This window comes from Hakea prostrata, chromosome 8 (genome assembly GCF_041222555.1).
Source record: "Hakea prostrata isolate BN-2017 chromosome 8, UWA_Hpros_2, whole genome shotgun sequence".
Taxonomy (NCBI): Eukaryota; Viridiplantae; Streptophyta; class Magnoliopsida; order Proteales; family Proteaceae; genus Hakea; species Hakea prostrata.
Genome location: NC_142607.1, coordinates 19,252,105 through 19,268,919, shown reverse-complemented (window position 1 = coordinate 19,268,919; position 16,815 = coordinate 19,252,105). Strand labels below are relative to the sequence as shown.

Genomic DNA, 16,815 nt, shown 5'->3' with positions numbered 1-16,815 from the left:
AAGTCCACAAGGTAAAAGAAACCCTAGTATTAGAAAGGAAGAGAGCGAAGTAAGCAGTTTTTGATTGAAAATGAACCTGGAGAAGTACTGAAGTGAACTTATTTATAAAAAAACTGTAATCTTAGAAAAATCCAAAAATTGAGCGCTGGAAATAAAAACATCGAATACCGATGAGTTGAGCGGATCCAGCTCTGGACCTCCAACAATAGTTCACTGGTCCAATAAGTCTTGTGGAGCACCGACTATCATTTCCATATTGGAACTACAGCTCTTGTAATTCCACTTGAACAAAAAGTTGAGTCCCCAAGAGATCTTCTATGTAACCTAGGGTTTAGGGTTGGATTTCAGGATCTTCTAAAGTAAAACCATCACACAATTAGGGCCTCTAGATGTTTCAGCCAAGGGGTTTAGAGGTCTAAGAACCTGCTGGGAATAGTATTTCAAATGTGAAATTGGATGAGAATTTAGAACTCAAACTTGATTTTCAAATCCTAGTTGAACTGGGATTTGGGTAGGGTTAGGGTTTGGAGGGTTTGGGCTGTGTTGTTCAGCAGCTTAGGACTAGAGAAGGACGGTTCTGCAGTTTAGGAATTGGTTTAGGTAAGTGGGACTGAGATTTGAGGTGCTTGAGAAATTTTCTGGAATTGAAAATTCTGCAACTCTTCTCAAGGAAGAAGATGAAGTACAGAAATTCTGAACACCAGATTTAGGGCTGCTTCGGGGATTTTAAGATTAGGACTAGGTTCTATAGGCTTGGGCGACTCTAGGAAGGGTATAACAAAGGGTTTTAGGGCAGGAATGAGGGAGTCCTAGTTAGGGTGGGATTTGAAGTCATGGGAAGAAGAAGGAGAAGGGGGATGGTTTCTAGGATTTGGGAAAAGGGCTGGAGTTGCAGGAACTTGAAGGGGAAGGGGGTGCGATGATTTGTGATGGGTTTGGGGTGGTGGTTAGGGTCAGACAAGGGGAGAGGGGCTGGGAAATTTGTGCAAGGTGCAGGAGGGGGTGGAGAGGCTTGTGGACAGAAGAAGGGGCTGGAGATGATGGGGAAAATGGGCTGTACTTGCTTGTATGTTGAGAAAGATTGCTCTAGTTGTTGCTTCAGTGCTGGAAGAAGAAACAACTTTGAACTTTGCAGAAACAATAACTTGAACCCAGCCGCAAGTCACCCTTCCAGGAATCCCATGACTTCTCAAGCCAAGTTTTCACTCAATCAATTCAGTAACCATCAAATCTGAAAAATTCCAGTAAGACTAGGCTATTTATAGCCACTTAACTCAAACAGACTCAATCAATGATACTTGGTTCCCAAGTAACCAAGACTTACCTATTTAGGACTCAACCAATGAATTCCCTACTAAATAGGAATCTGATCACTTATCAAAACTGGACTTTCTAAAATAAAACCCTATCAGACCAGCAACCATATACCAAAATTAAAATACTACTAAGACTCCAAATTAGGAGATAAAAAGAATTTAAATTCAAAAATAAAAGTGGACTTGGTCAAATATTTAAGTTGATCCAGGGGTAGGAAAATGACCATTCTTCCCTTGGACAGATTCGGCTCCCCCCTGGCTTTGGCCTTCTTTTGGATGGGCTTGAGCCCTCTTCTTGGCTCTTTTGGGTCTGATTGGGGGCTGGTTACATTATCTTTATTGGGAAGAATATTCATGGTTTTGTTTTGTGCTTGACAGAATAGGGATTAGCGTACCCCCTGATGTTGTGCCTTGCAGTCAAACAACCACCATTGACTGTAGGAGAATATGACACAATTATAGACGGAGGACATGATATAACCCAGGTTCTGGGCCAGCCTTCAGGATCTTTGTTAAATCGAACCATCTATCAATTAAGCTCTCCCTGCAGTTAGGGTTTTATCTGCATCCAATATGAGATGGTTTTGATGAAGAAAATGGGGAAATTCGATTAACAACTTGGGATGGGTTTGGGAAGTTGTATTTGGTTTTGGGAAGGATTAGGGAAAATGAAGTTTTCAACCAACTAAGAGGGAAAAGTTTTGAGAGTGTTAGGGTGTCATAATATCAGTATGGGATGGTTTTAGGATATCCAGACACACCCCAGGTGGTATGGGATTGGAAAATAAAGGACTGAATCAAAGGGGTGGGGATGGATTAGGATTTTTAACAACTTAGAGAAGGGGTGGGAGATTTGGGGGAAAGGGAGGGAGCTCTAGAAGCTTGCGGTTGGGGCTGTACGGGTCTAGGAGTGATGGTAAGTGATTGCCTTTGAATCTTGATTGGATCTTGGGCTTCCTTCTTGCTATCTTTTTATTTTCCTTTCGTTCTTATCTTTCTTTCTTTTCTGTTTTTCTCAACTGCCCCAAGACAAAGAAAGGGAAAAGAAGATGGAGGAAAGAGGGGGAGCGCTGGGAAAGGGTTGCCACAAAGGTTAGAAGAGGGAGGGGTTGGGTTGCACAAGGGATAGGGAGTGGCTGGGGTGGTACTTGATGGGAGTGGACTGGGACACTCTTAGGCTGTTGTAGAAGAGGTTGATAGGCTCTCGTGAAAGAGAGCTTGAAGATGAAGATGATGACAATTGCAGAAAATAACTCACACTCAGCCACAGGGATTCTCCTTAGAGCCCACAACTCTAATTCCTTCAATGCTCTTTAGTTTTTAATCCGGTCTAAATTGTAATGCTGGGTGTGGGGACTTTTGGATAGCCAATGTCGAAGAAGGAAAGGCACTTGGACTCAAACTGCTTAATTAACAAACTTGGACGCTAATTGGGAATCCAATTTGGATTGGGTATCCCTTAAAAACCAACAACTCAATTGCTACTAATAAACAACTTAGTAACTAACTTACAACTTAAAAAGGGGGGGGGTCTTAAGGACCTCAAAAATTAAAAAATAAAATAACAATTTTTTAGAAGGAAAATAATTTCCAACTAGGACTCCCACTGTTAAGATGATTTTGTGTAGGAGTGATTTTGTATTACTTCTTCATGTATATATATATAATACAATCAAGTAAAGAATAAAATAAATGTAACATGCTATACATAAGGAAAGAAATTATTTGCAACGGTCATATAATCTAAGATCTCCAATGGTCATATTATCTCCAACGGTCATATTCTCTCCAACGGTCATATTTTCCAAAGATCTCCAACGGTCATATGATGGCTAATACTCCCCCTCAAGTTGGAGAGTGAATATCAAGAACTCCCAACTTGTCCTTGAGGAATAGAAAAGAATCTTTGCCAAGGGATTTGGTGAAAATGTCAGCAATTTGGGTAGAACTAGAAGTGTGAACGGTGCGGATGAGGCCAGAGCGTATCTTATCACGGATGACATGACAATCAATTTCAATATGTTTGGTACGCTCATGAAACACATGATTGGCGGCAATGTGGATGGCCGTTTGATTGTCACAAAAAAGAGGGATTGGCTGCTTCAAATGAACACCAAAATCTTGAAGGAGCGAAGTTAACCAAATTAGCTCGCAAGTGGCCATTGCCATGGCTCGATATTCTGCCTTGGCAGAGGATCGAGAAACTGTATGTTGTTTCTTAGTCTTTCAAGAGATAGGGCTAAAACCAAGAAAAACACAGTAACCGGTGGTGGAGCGGCGAGTCATGGGACAATTGGCCCAATCAGAGTCGCAAAAAGCACGAAGTGATAAGGTGCTATTAGCTGGAAGTAAAATACCCTGGCCAGGTGAGTTGTGAAGGTATCGAAGAACGCGAGTTGCAGCGTCCATATGTGGTTTGCGAGGTTGGTGCATAAACTGGCTAAGAATGTTGACAGTGTGCACAATATTTGGACGAGTGATGGTGAGATAAATCAACCGTCCAATCAAACAACGATAAGATGCAGGTTCAGGAAGGATATCACCATCGGAGTCCGTAAGCTTGAGATTTTGTTCCATTGGAAATGAAGTTGGGTGAGCACCGGTAAGGCCGACATCTGATAATATATCCAAAGTGTATTTTCGTTGATTGAGGAAAATACCTTTTTGTGAGCGAGCCAGTTCAAGACCAAGAAAATATTTCATGGGGCCAAGATCTTTGATACGAAATTATTGGTGAAGGAAACTCCTTAAGGTGGAAATCGCCAAAGCGTCAGAACCAGCAATAAGGATGTCATCCACATATACTAATACAAAGATGGTTGAATTCCCGTAGCCCTTAGAAAAGAGGGAATAATTTGCATTCAATTGAATGAAGCCCACACTCATTAAGTCAGTAGAAAATTTGGCAAACCAATTACAAGAAGCCTGCTTTAAACCATAGAGAGATTTGTGGAGGTGGCAAACAACGTTCTCCCTCTTACGATGATAACCAGGAGGTAGAGTCATATATACTTCTTCGTCAAGATCACCATGCAAGAAGGCGTTATTAACGTCAACTTGATGAAGTGACCAATTTTTAATTGAGGCAAGAGCAAACAAGACGTGTACAGTAACGAGTTTGGCCACATGAGCAAAAGTCTCATGAAAATCAACACCTTCAGTTTGGGTGTACCCCTTGGCCACCAAACGTGCTTTGTACCGTTCAATAGAACCATTAGAGTGTCGTTTAATTTTGTAGACCCATTTACAACCAATGGCTTTCTTTTGAGGCGGTAAAGGAACAAGTGACCAAGTGTTATTGGTTTCAAGAGCCTCAATCTCTGACTGCATGGCATCTTTCCAGTCAGGTGACAACATTGCTTTGGCAAAGCTAGTGGGTTCTTCAGAAGAGGAAAGAGACCTGATAAACTTAAGATGAGAAGGTGAGACCTTTTTATAAGATATAGAAGAATCAAGAGGAAAGAGTTTATCGGCATCCGAAGAAGATGATGTGGCGTGAGTAGCCGAGCATATGTAGTCCTTCAAATGGGAGAGGGGATTATGCGACCGGGCGGAGCGACGTGGCAACAACACAACTGGAGGTGGGGAAGGGTTGTGTGGTGGGGTTGGCGGGTCTAATGGTGGAGATGGAAAAACTGGGTTGGTTGGGATGGAGGAGGATTCAAAATCAGGAACTGGAACAGGGAGGGTAGGGTTAATAAATGAAGGGGAAGTCTTTAGGTGGTAAGGAAAAATATGTTCAATAAACACAACGTCTCTACTTGTGTAAACCTTGTGAGAAGTGAGATCAAAAATTTTATAACCTTTTTGAGCAAAAGGGTATCCAAGGAAAATTCCTGGAGAAGCACGGGGGTCAAATTTGTGCTTGATGGTGGAATGGTTGTGTCCATAGCACAAAGAACCAAAAGTACGAAGATGAACATATGTGGGGGTTTTATTAAAAAGAAGTTCAAAAGGAGTTTTCTTTTTTAAAAGTTTGGTAGGCAATCTGTTAATAATGTGTGTGGCCGTAAGAATGCAATCACCCCAAAAATCTTGTGGAAGATTGGCCTGAAATAAAAGGGCCCGACCAACATTGAGTAGGTGTCGGTGTTTGCGTTCAACAACACCATTTTGTTGTGGGGTGTCAACACAACTATGTTCATGGATAACTCCATGGTTGGGAAAAAAATGAGGTGGTGGAGTGATTAAAAAATTCACGAGCATTATCAGTGCGAATTTTTTTTATTTGAAAATTGAATTGAGTTTTAACCATTGCAAAAAAATCATGCAAATAAGACCTAAGTGTCAGATTTGAAGTTCATTAGAAAAAACCCAAGTATAGCGAGAATAGTCATCCACAATAGTCAAAAAATATTTAGCACCACATATAGAAGGAATATAATAAGGACCCCAAACATCGCAATGTATTAAATCAAAAGAAGATGAAGTGGATATGGAGCTAGATGGGAAAGGTAGCCGGGTTTGTTTTGCCAAAGGGCAAATAGTGCAAACACATTTTTTAGAAACTGAAATGTAAGAATTAAAACGTGATAAAGAATTAATAATGTTGCGAGATGGGTGGCCTAAGCGCCAATGCCACACATCAAAGGAGTGGGAATGAGTGGATGAGGCTGCAATAATGGAGGGAAGCAACTCCAAATAATATAAGCCATTATGCTCTTTACCCAATCCAATCATCTTCTTCGTTGGTAAGTCCTGAAAGACACAATGATGAGGAAAAAATGTTACCGAACAATTGAGAGCTTTAGTGATTTGACTAACAGATAATAAATTAAAACGGAATGAAGGAACATATAAGACATTATTAAGAGAGATGGAAGGGGTAGGGGTGCGAGTCCCTAAATGGGACACAAGGGTTGTTTCACCATTGGGTAATGTAATCGGAGATGTATAAGGAACCACCGTATCAGTGTTAAAGAATTGTAACTTAGAAGCCATATGAAAATTTGCCCCAGAATCAATAACCCATGGGGAAGGGGAATTACCTGCAACATTTGCTAAAGGAGTGGGATTACCCGATTCGATCAATGCCAATAATTGATGATACTGTGTCGAAGTAAAGGAGGGGGCAAAATTTGTTCCTGGGTTGATGGCAGCAAAGGATCGAGCAAAGATTTCAGGTGATGTTGATTTAATGTGTGTATTGTTGCTCTGAGGATAACCGTGTTTCTTAAAACAACGAGAATCTGAATGGCCGTCCATGCCACAAAAATCACAGTGATACATAGGCTTCTTACCATTTTTAGAATGTGTACGAGGAGCCGTGGCTGCAAGGGCAGATTGATGCAATGATGGATTCGGTAACTCATGGAGGGAGCGATGACGCTCCTCTTGCAATAGAAGAGAATAAGCACGATTGTTGTTAGGCAAGGGTTCCATCAAAAGGAGTTGACTTCGAACAGAAGAATAAGAATCATTAAGGCCCATTAAAAATTCAAGTAAGCGATCTTGTCGTTAAAGATCATATCAGTTTAGGACAATCCAAACCTTTTCAAGTGACGCTATTTTTTTTTTTTTTAAGAGCAGTCAACGATCCCTACGTTGTTGTTTTCTTTCCGCTGCCTTTACAATGACTGATCCATCTATCAATGCTCTTGCTACAGCTGCTGTTGCTTCCACTAATGCTGTTTCCATCAACTTTGATGGTTCTTCTCCATATTTTCTACATCATTCGGATAATCCTGGTGCTATACTCGTCACGCAGCTTTTACGCGGCGATAATTATCCCACTTGGAATTGTGCAATGCGGATGACTCTTGAGGCCAAACATAAGCTTGCATTTATCGATGGCTCCTTACGCATGGACACGATGCAACAACATGGTCCTTTCTTGGTTGCTAAATGCCTCTCACCTGATATTGCTAATAGCATTCTTTACATCTCTACTGCCCACGAGGTTTGGGATGATCTTCGTGATCGTTTTTCTCAAAAAAATGCTCCTCGAATTTTTGAGATCCGACGTAGCATTTCTAATCATCGTCAAGGAACCTCTTCTTTGGCATCTTATTATACTATTCTCAAGGGTTTTTGGGATGAAGTCGACAAATACAACTCTTTCCCACCCTGCACTTGTGGTCTTTTGTCAAAACACACTGATCTTCAACGACAAGATCGCTTACTTGAATTTTTAATGGGCCTTAATGATTCTTATTCTTCTGTTCGAAGTCAACTCCTTTTGATGGAACCCTTGCCTAACATCAATCGTGCTTATTCTCTTCTATTGCAAGAGGAGTGTCATCGCTCCCTCCATGAGTTACCGAATCCATCATTGCATCAATCTGCCCTTGCAGCCACGGCTCCTCGTACACATTCTAAAAATGGTAAGAAGCCTATGTATCACTGTGATTTTTGTGGCATGGACAGCCATTCAGATTCCCGTTGTTTTAAGAAACACGGTTATTCTCCCAAGAGCAACAATACACACATTAAATCAACATCACCTGGACTCTCTGCTCGATCCTTTGCTGCCATCAACCCAGGAACAAATTCTGCCCCCTCCTTTACTTCGGCACAGTATCATCAATTATTGGCATTGATCGAATCGGGTAATCCCACTCCTTTAGCAAATGATGCAGGTAATTCCCCTTCCCCATGGGTTATTGATTCTGGGGCAAATTTTCATATGGCTTCTAAGTTACAATTCTTTAACACTGATACGGTGGTTCCTTATACATCTCCGATTACATTACCCAATGGTGAAACAACCCTTGTGTCCCATTTAGGGACTTGCACCCCCACCCCTTCCATCTCTCTTAATAATGTCTTATATGTTCCTTCATTCCGTTTTAATTTATTATCTGTTAGTCAAATCACTAAAGCTCTCAATTGTTTGGTAACATTTTTTCCTCATCATTGTGTCTTTCAGAACTTACCAACGAAGAAGATGATTGGATTGGGTAAAGAGCATAATGGCTTATATTATTTGGAGTTGCTTCCCTCCATTATTGCAGCCTCATCCACTCATTCCCACTCCTTTGATGTGTGGCATTGACACTTAGGCCACCCATCTCGCTATACTTGGGTTTTTCTAATGAACTTCAAATCTGACACTTGGTCTTATTTGCATGATTTTTTTGCAATGGTTAAAACTCAATTCAATTTTCAAATAAAAAAAATTCGCACTGATAATGCTCGTGAATTTTTTAATCACTCCACCACCTCATTTTTTCCCAACCATGGAGTTATCCATGAACATAGTTGTGTTGACACCCCACAACAAAATGGTGTTGTTGAACGCAAACACCGACACCTACTCAATGTTGGTCGGGCCCTTTTATTTCAGGCCAATCTTCCACAAGATTTTTGGGGTGATTGCATTCTTACGGCCACACACATTATTAACAGGTTGCCTACCAAACTTTTAAAAGAGAAAACTCCTTTTGAACTTCTTTTTAATAAAACCCCCACATATGTTCATCTTCGTACTTTTGGTTCTTTGTGCTATGGACACAACCATTCCACCATCAAGCACAAATTTGACCCCCGTGCTTCTCCAGGAATTTTCCTTGGATACCCTTTTGCTCAAAAAGGTTATAAAATTTTTGATCTCACTTCTCACAAGGTTTACACAAGTAGAGACGTTGTGTTTATTGAACATATTTTTCCTTACCCCCTAAAGACTTCCCCTTCATCTATTAACCCTACCCTCCCTGTTCCAGTTCCTGATTTTGAATCCTCCTCCATCCCAACCAATCCAGTTTTCCCATCTCCACCATTAGACCCGCCAACCCCACCACACAACCCTTCCCCACCTCCAGTTGTGTTGTTGCCACGTCGCTCTGCCCGGTCGCATAATCCCCCCTCCCATTTGAAGGACTACATGCTCGGCTACTCACGCCACATCATCTTCTTCGGATGCCGGTAAACTCTTTCCTCTTGATTCATCTATATCTTATAAAAAGGTCTCACCTTCTCATCTTAAGTTTATCAGGTCTCTTTCCTCTTCTGAAGAACCCACTAGCTTTGCCAAAGCAATGTTGTCACCTGACTGGAAAGATGCCATGCAGTCAGAGATTGAGGCTCTTGAAACCAATAACACTTGGTCACTTGTTCCTTTGCCGCCTCAAAAGAAAGCCATTGGTTGTAAATGGGTCTACAAAATTAAACGACACTCTGATGGTTCTATTGAACGGTACAAAGCACGTTTGGTGGCCAAGGGGTACACCCAAACTGAAGGTGTTGATTTTCATGAGACTTTTGCTCCTGTGGCCAAACTCGTTACTGTACGCGTCTTGCTTGCTCTTGCCTCAATTAAAAATTGGTCACTTTATCAAGTTGACGTTAATAACGCCTTCTTGCATGGTGATCTTGACGAAGAAGTATATATGACTCTTACCTCCTGGTTATCATCGTAAGGGGGAGAACGTTGTTTGCCGCCTCCACAAATCTCTCTATGGTTTAAAGCAGGCTTCTCGTAATTGGTTCGCCAAATTTTCTACTGCCTTAATGAGTGTGGGCTTCATTCAATTGACTGCAGATTATTCCCTCTTTTCTAAGGGCTACACTTGGACTAAGACTCTTTAATAAGTTGACCATGACATTATCAACTTAAAAAAGAAGTAGATATTGACTCTTGACGGCACAAGGAATCTAATTGGACTCTTGAGACCCCTAGGAGGGGTGTGGGGGTGTGAAAACAACCAAAATACTCTTGGTCATATTTGGCCAGCTGTTGGTGTTGCCTGGTTCGGGGTGCTGTTTTGGGCTCAAAATATGAAGTGCCCTATGCTTGCTGATCCTGATTATATCAGCTCTTTCCTTCTTGAAAACTTTATCTTCTGATGATGTGCTTCTTGTGTGCTGCAAGATCGATCCTCTGGAGATCTTTGGTGTGAACTCGTTCTTGCATCTTGCAGTGGGGATGAGTAGCATGTGTATTGTTGATAGCACCAATTACAGGCAAAACTCTAGCGCACTGGCAATGTAAGGAATGTAGTCTTCGAGTCTAGGTACCTTCTTTTCAAAGAACCAAGGGGTCCATGGCTGAAAGTTACTGCATGCACCCTTGGGGTCTGCTTGTTCTACTGCTTTTGCCATTACTGCTGCCTTGGCTATGCCTTGTGAACTCCTGTAGTGTCATCTCCGTACTTGATTTCTTCAAGAATCTCTTTGAAAAGAAAGATGGGGTCATTGTTGCACGGAGTAGGAGTTAGATCAAGTAACTTCTTTGGTGTCACGTTGAATTTTTGGGGCAGCAATTCTATGCCTTCCTAATTAAGGGCATGGTGATCATCTGGTGGAGAACATACTTCTTCAAATGCGTCTTTGACTAGTGTTATTACTTTGATCTCTTTCCTATATTCTGTTGTTGCAAAATATTCTCCTTTCATGAGCCTTTCATCAAGGTCTTGAACCAACTCTTGATCTTCCTTTTAGTAGGAACCTCTAGATCAGTGGAGAGGGTTCACCTTCAAATGGTGGAATTTCGGCCCTTGTGATTGTGGTGGAGCTTTGAATTTTTCCCCTGATCGTTTCCTTTAGATTCCTTTGGTGGAGTTAGGCCTTGGTTGCTTTCTTGACCAGGTCCTTCAGATTCTATAACCGCCAAATGCTGCATTTTTGTACTGGGATCCTTCTGAGGTGCTTCAGGGTAGTCTCTTCCTGGTTTCACCTTCTGGAACTAAGTCTGAGAAGTCTTTGAGGAGGTTCTGGACTTGTTATGATGGATCTACTTTAGGTTGAGGAGCCTTTAACTTAGTAGCTAGTGGTAGCATCTCACTACGCTGCTCCTTGGGACCTTCAAAATCTTTGATGGAGACAACTAGAGGTAGTGGCTGGGTGTTGATGAGAATCAAATTTCTCCCCTTGGCTGAAACCCTAGAGTGGGCCCTGCGGATACTCCCAAAGGTGCACCAGGGCTGCTTGAACCCTCTAGGATGGGTATTTTGGTTGCTGGCCCTAAGGCCCCTAACTTAGTTGCTGGTTTATTTTCAATATTGTTAAAGAGTTTCAGTCAGTTAGGAGGAAGTCTATTTTAAGTTAAGTAAGACTTCTTAAGTCTTGTGACTTTTCTTTAACACTAAGATTCCCAGCAGCTGTTATTTACAAGAAGAGTTCCTTTGGTGCCTTAAGTCTTAGGTGGAATCTATTTTCAAGGAGGTTCTATAAGATCTTTTATTATTTATATTATTTCAATGGTTGTGTTTAACGTGGTGGGATCCTAATCTATAAAGGAATCCCACTTAAAGTTAGGGTCTTTTAGTAGGCTAGAAATAGCCTATTCTTTCTTTACATTCCTTAAATCTGATTATTGAATAAAATTGAGTTAAGGATCATGGCCTTGTCGAGGGGGCCACTGTTGAGTATTTGAGAGTTTTATTCAAGGATCAGCATTTCTATCAATAATTCCAACATCTTCTTCCATTCTCCAGCATCCATCAACAATCACAGCAGGTTTTCAAGTAAGTACAACAGTTACAGCCCCCAAAGTTTAAAGTATCCCACGATATGATAGGATAATAGCTCATACGTATCCAATAACCATATTGGATACAACTGATACGATACATATCGATACGTTTCTCTGTTGGATTACAATACTCGATACAAGACGATATGTCTCTTAAAATACCTGACCAACACAATACCCAATAACGATACTTTAAAACTTGATAGCCCCTTCCCCCTTCTCCCCTACCATTGCAGCCTCCCTCAGCCCCTTCCCACCTCCCGCACCCACCACACCCCTTCCCTGAAACTTGTGCAATTAAACTCCGGCCATCTTCTGTGGTAAACTCAGTCTAAGGCATCCCCTTGTGCATTTATATATATTGTTATTTATAAAATTATAAAAAAAAATTTAATATGGTAAATTAATTGGATATCAATTGGTAGTTACCGTGGTACAAATTTCAATGAAATTTGTGAAACTTCGGTCAAAATCTCAGCTTTTTAGAAAACCGAGACGAGAACTATGGTGAATTGAAACCGGCAAGATGTTGCAGATGCGATTCTTTTTGCCTGGTTTTGATCCCCCAACCCCCTTTTTTGCTGATTTTTTGTGCTTTCAGCATATTTTTCACCCAATTTCAGTCACTCTATCTTCCATCACACCATTTGTTTCGCCTTCCTGGATTTTGGAAGATTTTTGCAGGGTTTGTTCCAAACTTCCTACTTTTTGATTTTTGCTTTTGTTGATGGCTTAAAAGGTCTTGTATGCATGTGAGACTAATATATCTTTACTCTAGTACTATGATCTATAATTGAGTATTGATCAGTTTTACAAAGTTTGTTTTTCTTGGAACCTCTCATGTGTTAATGTACTTGAATAATAACTTTTCATTTATTTTTTTTTGCAAAATTCAGTTCTATTGTGTTCCAGTTCTATTGTGTTCATTATTGATGTGTACCAGGTTGACCCCCTATAATTGGGCCCAAAATCCAGATCCAAAGCTGGCCGAATGCCATAGGGGTATTTTGGTAATTTTTGAGCCCTTTTGGGGCTCAAGAAGGGTATGGTTGGAACCCCCTTGATTCAAGGGTCATGGATCTATCTTTAGTTGTCGGATCGGAGTCCTCTAAGGTTAGATTTTGAGTTTTTTGGGGGGTGGGGGTCGAAATACTTAGTCAAATTTAGAGAGCTCCAATTGGAATGTATTTAACGTAAGATTCCTTTTGGATAATTAGCTGTTATTTCCAAATGGTTTGTTTTATTTGTGGTTGTGTCTTAGGGGGAATCTATTTTTAAGAAGATTCCATTAGATCTTTAATTACTTATATATTTGGACGTTGAGATAATTTGTAAGGGGATCCTAATCTATAAAGGGCCCCACTTAGAGTCTTTTAATAGACTATAAATATAAGTAAGCCTATTCTTTCGTTGTAAAGTTCTTAAGTCTGATTATTTTGAACAAGATTAATTGAGTTAAGGAATGTGGTTCATGTTTAGGGGCCATGGCGAATTTAAAGTTTAATTTCTTCTTCAAAGATCAGCAACAGCATTATGTCTAGTTCTCTTCTTCTAGAAATTCCAGCAAGATTCAAGTAAATGATCCCCAGCCCTGTTCCCCTCTCTCCCTCGCCTTCGCTGGCCCTCCCCTCCCCTTCCCCTTCCATCGTAGCAGCCCCCGCACTCTCCCCCACATCTTCATTCCCATCACAAGACCCTCCCCTGTTCTGCGCTGCTCTAAAACCCCCTCCCCCTTGCTGCTCCCCTGGGCCCCCATGACAACCCTAACCCCTTCCTGTACCCCATATGACCTCCTTTAGCCTCTCTCCTACCACTCCCCTACCCTATGGCTCCTCTCCTCCCCTTTCTAAGTCTCTTGGCCTCTCTCTCTTTCTCTTATTCCTTGCGGCAAGTCAGAAACAAAGAAGAAAAAAGAAAATAAAGAAGTTAGAAAAGAAAGAAGAAAATAAGAGAAAAGTCAAGGAAGAAATAGAAAAGATCCTTTTCCCTTTCAAAGTCCTAACCCATATCCATCCCAAGAACATCCCTAAAACCTTCCCATACCCAACCGCAGATTTCCTAGGCATCCATGATACACCCCATATTGTTTGTGACATCCCATATTGATTTTGGACATCTCAAAATCATCCTATGGGAATTCGTTGACAATCTAAGTTTTTCCCATCATCCTATAGACTCCATAAACTGTTTGCTAGTATTTCCCTCCAACTTCCAGTTTCAGGGCAACCCATAGGCAATCCCATAGAAGTGTTGGTTTATTTGCTGAAAGATTTTGTGCGACCCTCAATTTTAGGGAATCAATTCAAGAAACCCTGACCCTAAAATTGGGTTTCACATCAATTATGCTTTCAATAGGTAGTAGGCAGAATAACAAATGAAAAACTCATTAAAAAAGAGCTGAAACTGGGAAAAGCTCTAGGTTTCAGCCAAAATTTCTCGTAAAACAACCATATCTTGGTTTCTGTCCTGGTCGAAACCAAGATTCTGATCCATAGTGATTACCATATCAGTATTCGTTTAGAGATAGATTTGGGTTCTCCTAAGTGGATATGAATGTGGACTCTAAAACGGATTTCAGTTATCCACTCACATCCTTAGCCCCCAAGTTTATGAAAGTTGTTGGCTTGCTCCTCTTGGCAGCCTTCTTCAAGTAGGCTTCTTTCTTTGCTAATGCATGGAATTTCTAGAATGACTAAGTTGAGTTCTATTTTAGTTGAAGATTTTGTGCACGACATGAAGTTGTGAGAAAAGGATATCGGGTATTTGATGTGAGTGTTAGGGCAGCCTTTGGCTCAGGCCACCATTCAGTGTAGAGGTGACTGGCACCACCAAAGCCATAATATCTTATTAATTTCTCTGTTTTGATATTGAATTTCATATTTGAGTTGAGGAATCTTATCGGATCCTTATAGAGTTGTGGAGTTTATGAAATGGAGTTTTTAGGCTTTCATTCAGCCACAGGACAGATCTAGGCTTGATCTCACCTTAGAACCTTAGGGGGCGTTTGGTTCCGCAATTCTCTAGAATCAGATTCCAGGGAATCATGACTCCAATAAAATAAATCGTTTGGTTCACACGTTGAGTCGGAATCCAGATTCTTCAAGAATCACCAGGAATCCACAATTTACACTAAAAAACTGAATCCACTGGAAACCACCTCTTGAGGTGGTTTCCAAACAGACTCACCTAATTCAACCCCAAATATAAATATGGTTGATTCCCATAGAATCACCATTATGGTGAAAGATTCAGACAGATTTACTTTCCAGAATCAGGGTAACCAAATAGTTTTTTTACGAATATGATTCTACAGAACCTAATTCCATAGACTCATGATTCCCTACAGAAGCGGATTCCAGGGAATTGCGGAACCAAACGCCCCATAATGGTTGTATAAAATAATTATACAACCATTAGAAGTTCTATACAAGTCATTAAATCATAAATTCATAAGACAAGTAGAGAATGATTGATCTTCCTTGTTGTAGATGTGCTAAGAGTAGTTGCAAGTGAAAATTCAGCCAAAATCCACAAAAAAGGTAAAAATTGAGAGTTCCAGCGAGATCCAGGGCGAGATATGACGAGATATAGAGAGATCTTGAGTGAGATATCCCAACTCTCTGCTCTCGCCCTCCATCCCGTCTCGCCAAGGTGAAAAAAACGAGATATCTCGCGAGATCTCCCACCATGCTCATGAAACTTTATTAATAATCTAAGATGCATAGCATTTTGTCGAATGGGATAGGCTGTTTATGACAAAAATCTTGGAGTTCTAATGGGAATAAATCTCCTGACAAACAAATAAAAGAGTTCTATTTGGACTGGAACCCTAACTAACTTCTAACTAACTTAGACTTGGACATTTAAAACTAAAATAGAAAATATAAGAAAAGATTATTCTGGCGTTATAACTTGAGTTGGCAGAATTTAATAAATAGACCAACTAAAGTAATTAATTGACCTATTTCCATACTTTGCCTAGGGACTTAACTTTGAGACCTCCAGAATAGGCTCATGACCTGACCCCAACACGCATATCTATCAACCGTAGGTTGTGATTTCAAGGAAAATAGTCCAATTCGGTGCTGGATCTGCGTCAGTATGATTGATTAAACAGTAAGAATATTGCATTCGCTATTGTTAGAATTGTTAGGCATTCTAAGGGAATGAAATAGTCTGATTCAGCATTGGCTTCAACGGTAGTGGATTCAGATCATTACTCATTTCATTTTTATTGGTGTATCTTAAAAAAAGTGAAAATAGAAAATTGTTTTTAATACGTTTGAGTTGTACACAAAAAGGGGTTGGGGCAAGGAGGAAGAGGCAGGGATGGGGTACCTTGGGTATATATAAATATCAGGGTACCTTGGCTTGTCTTCCTTGGACAATCCATGGAAAGCATTCGCTAGAATGTTTAGAGAATTTCAAGCCTATGATGTTCAATCTAGGGCATGGAGTACTCCAAAGAAAAGCCTACAGAAGGACATTTTTCAAGACTTTCAAGATCCATTTCCGACTTCATCACAGGTGAAGCAATTTTTGGCAGAATCCCTACACGAGGAAGAAAAGCCAAAAAATGAATATCAAATAACAGAATGTCATCAATTTAAAGGAGTTCCCATCAAATGGCAAGAAAAGCTAAACTCGCTGTGGAAAAAGCATTTTGGCGGAAGGAGAAAAGCTTTTCAAGTACGCCTAACTCAAATTAGGCGACCATTTTCAGGAGGATAGTGGTTCAAGAATTAGTCTTTGAAATTGTTGATCAAACAAATTTCGATTACGAAATTCCATATGAAAGAATTAAGCAATTTTCTCCTTTTAGGCAATTATTTGACAACAATTCATGAAGAACCAATTGCTGCTTTGGGGGAGAGGGGGTACCTTGGGTATATATAAATATCAGGGTGGGAGAACGTAGGGTAGAACATTATGTTTCTGTGTATCAAAGATTCTTTTTCTTTCTGTATTTCACAACTAAAGAAGTGCAATTCGTTGAATAAATTCCTTCCTCTCTATCTGTTTCTGAGATGTTTGGATTCTTCTAAACTTTTCTAGGGGAATCAGAAAATAACTTTAAGGTAGGGGACT

The 16,815-nt window shown here is 40.5% G+C and overlaps 1 protein-coding gene across 1 annotated transcript in view; it reads left to right on the top strand.

Annotated features, from left to right (window-relative positions):
• LOC149007383 (monothiol glutaredoxin-S15, mitochondrial-like) overlaps positions 1 to 16,815 on the top strand; it is a 31,798-nt gene that overhangs the window by 2,278 nt on the left and 12,705 nt on the right. The window lies entirely within an intron of this gene.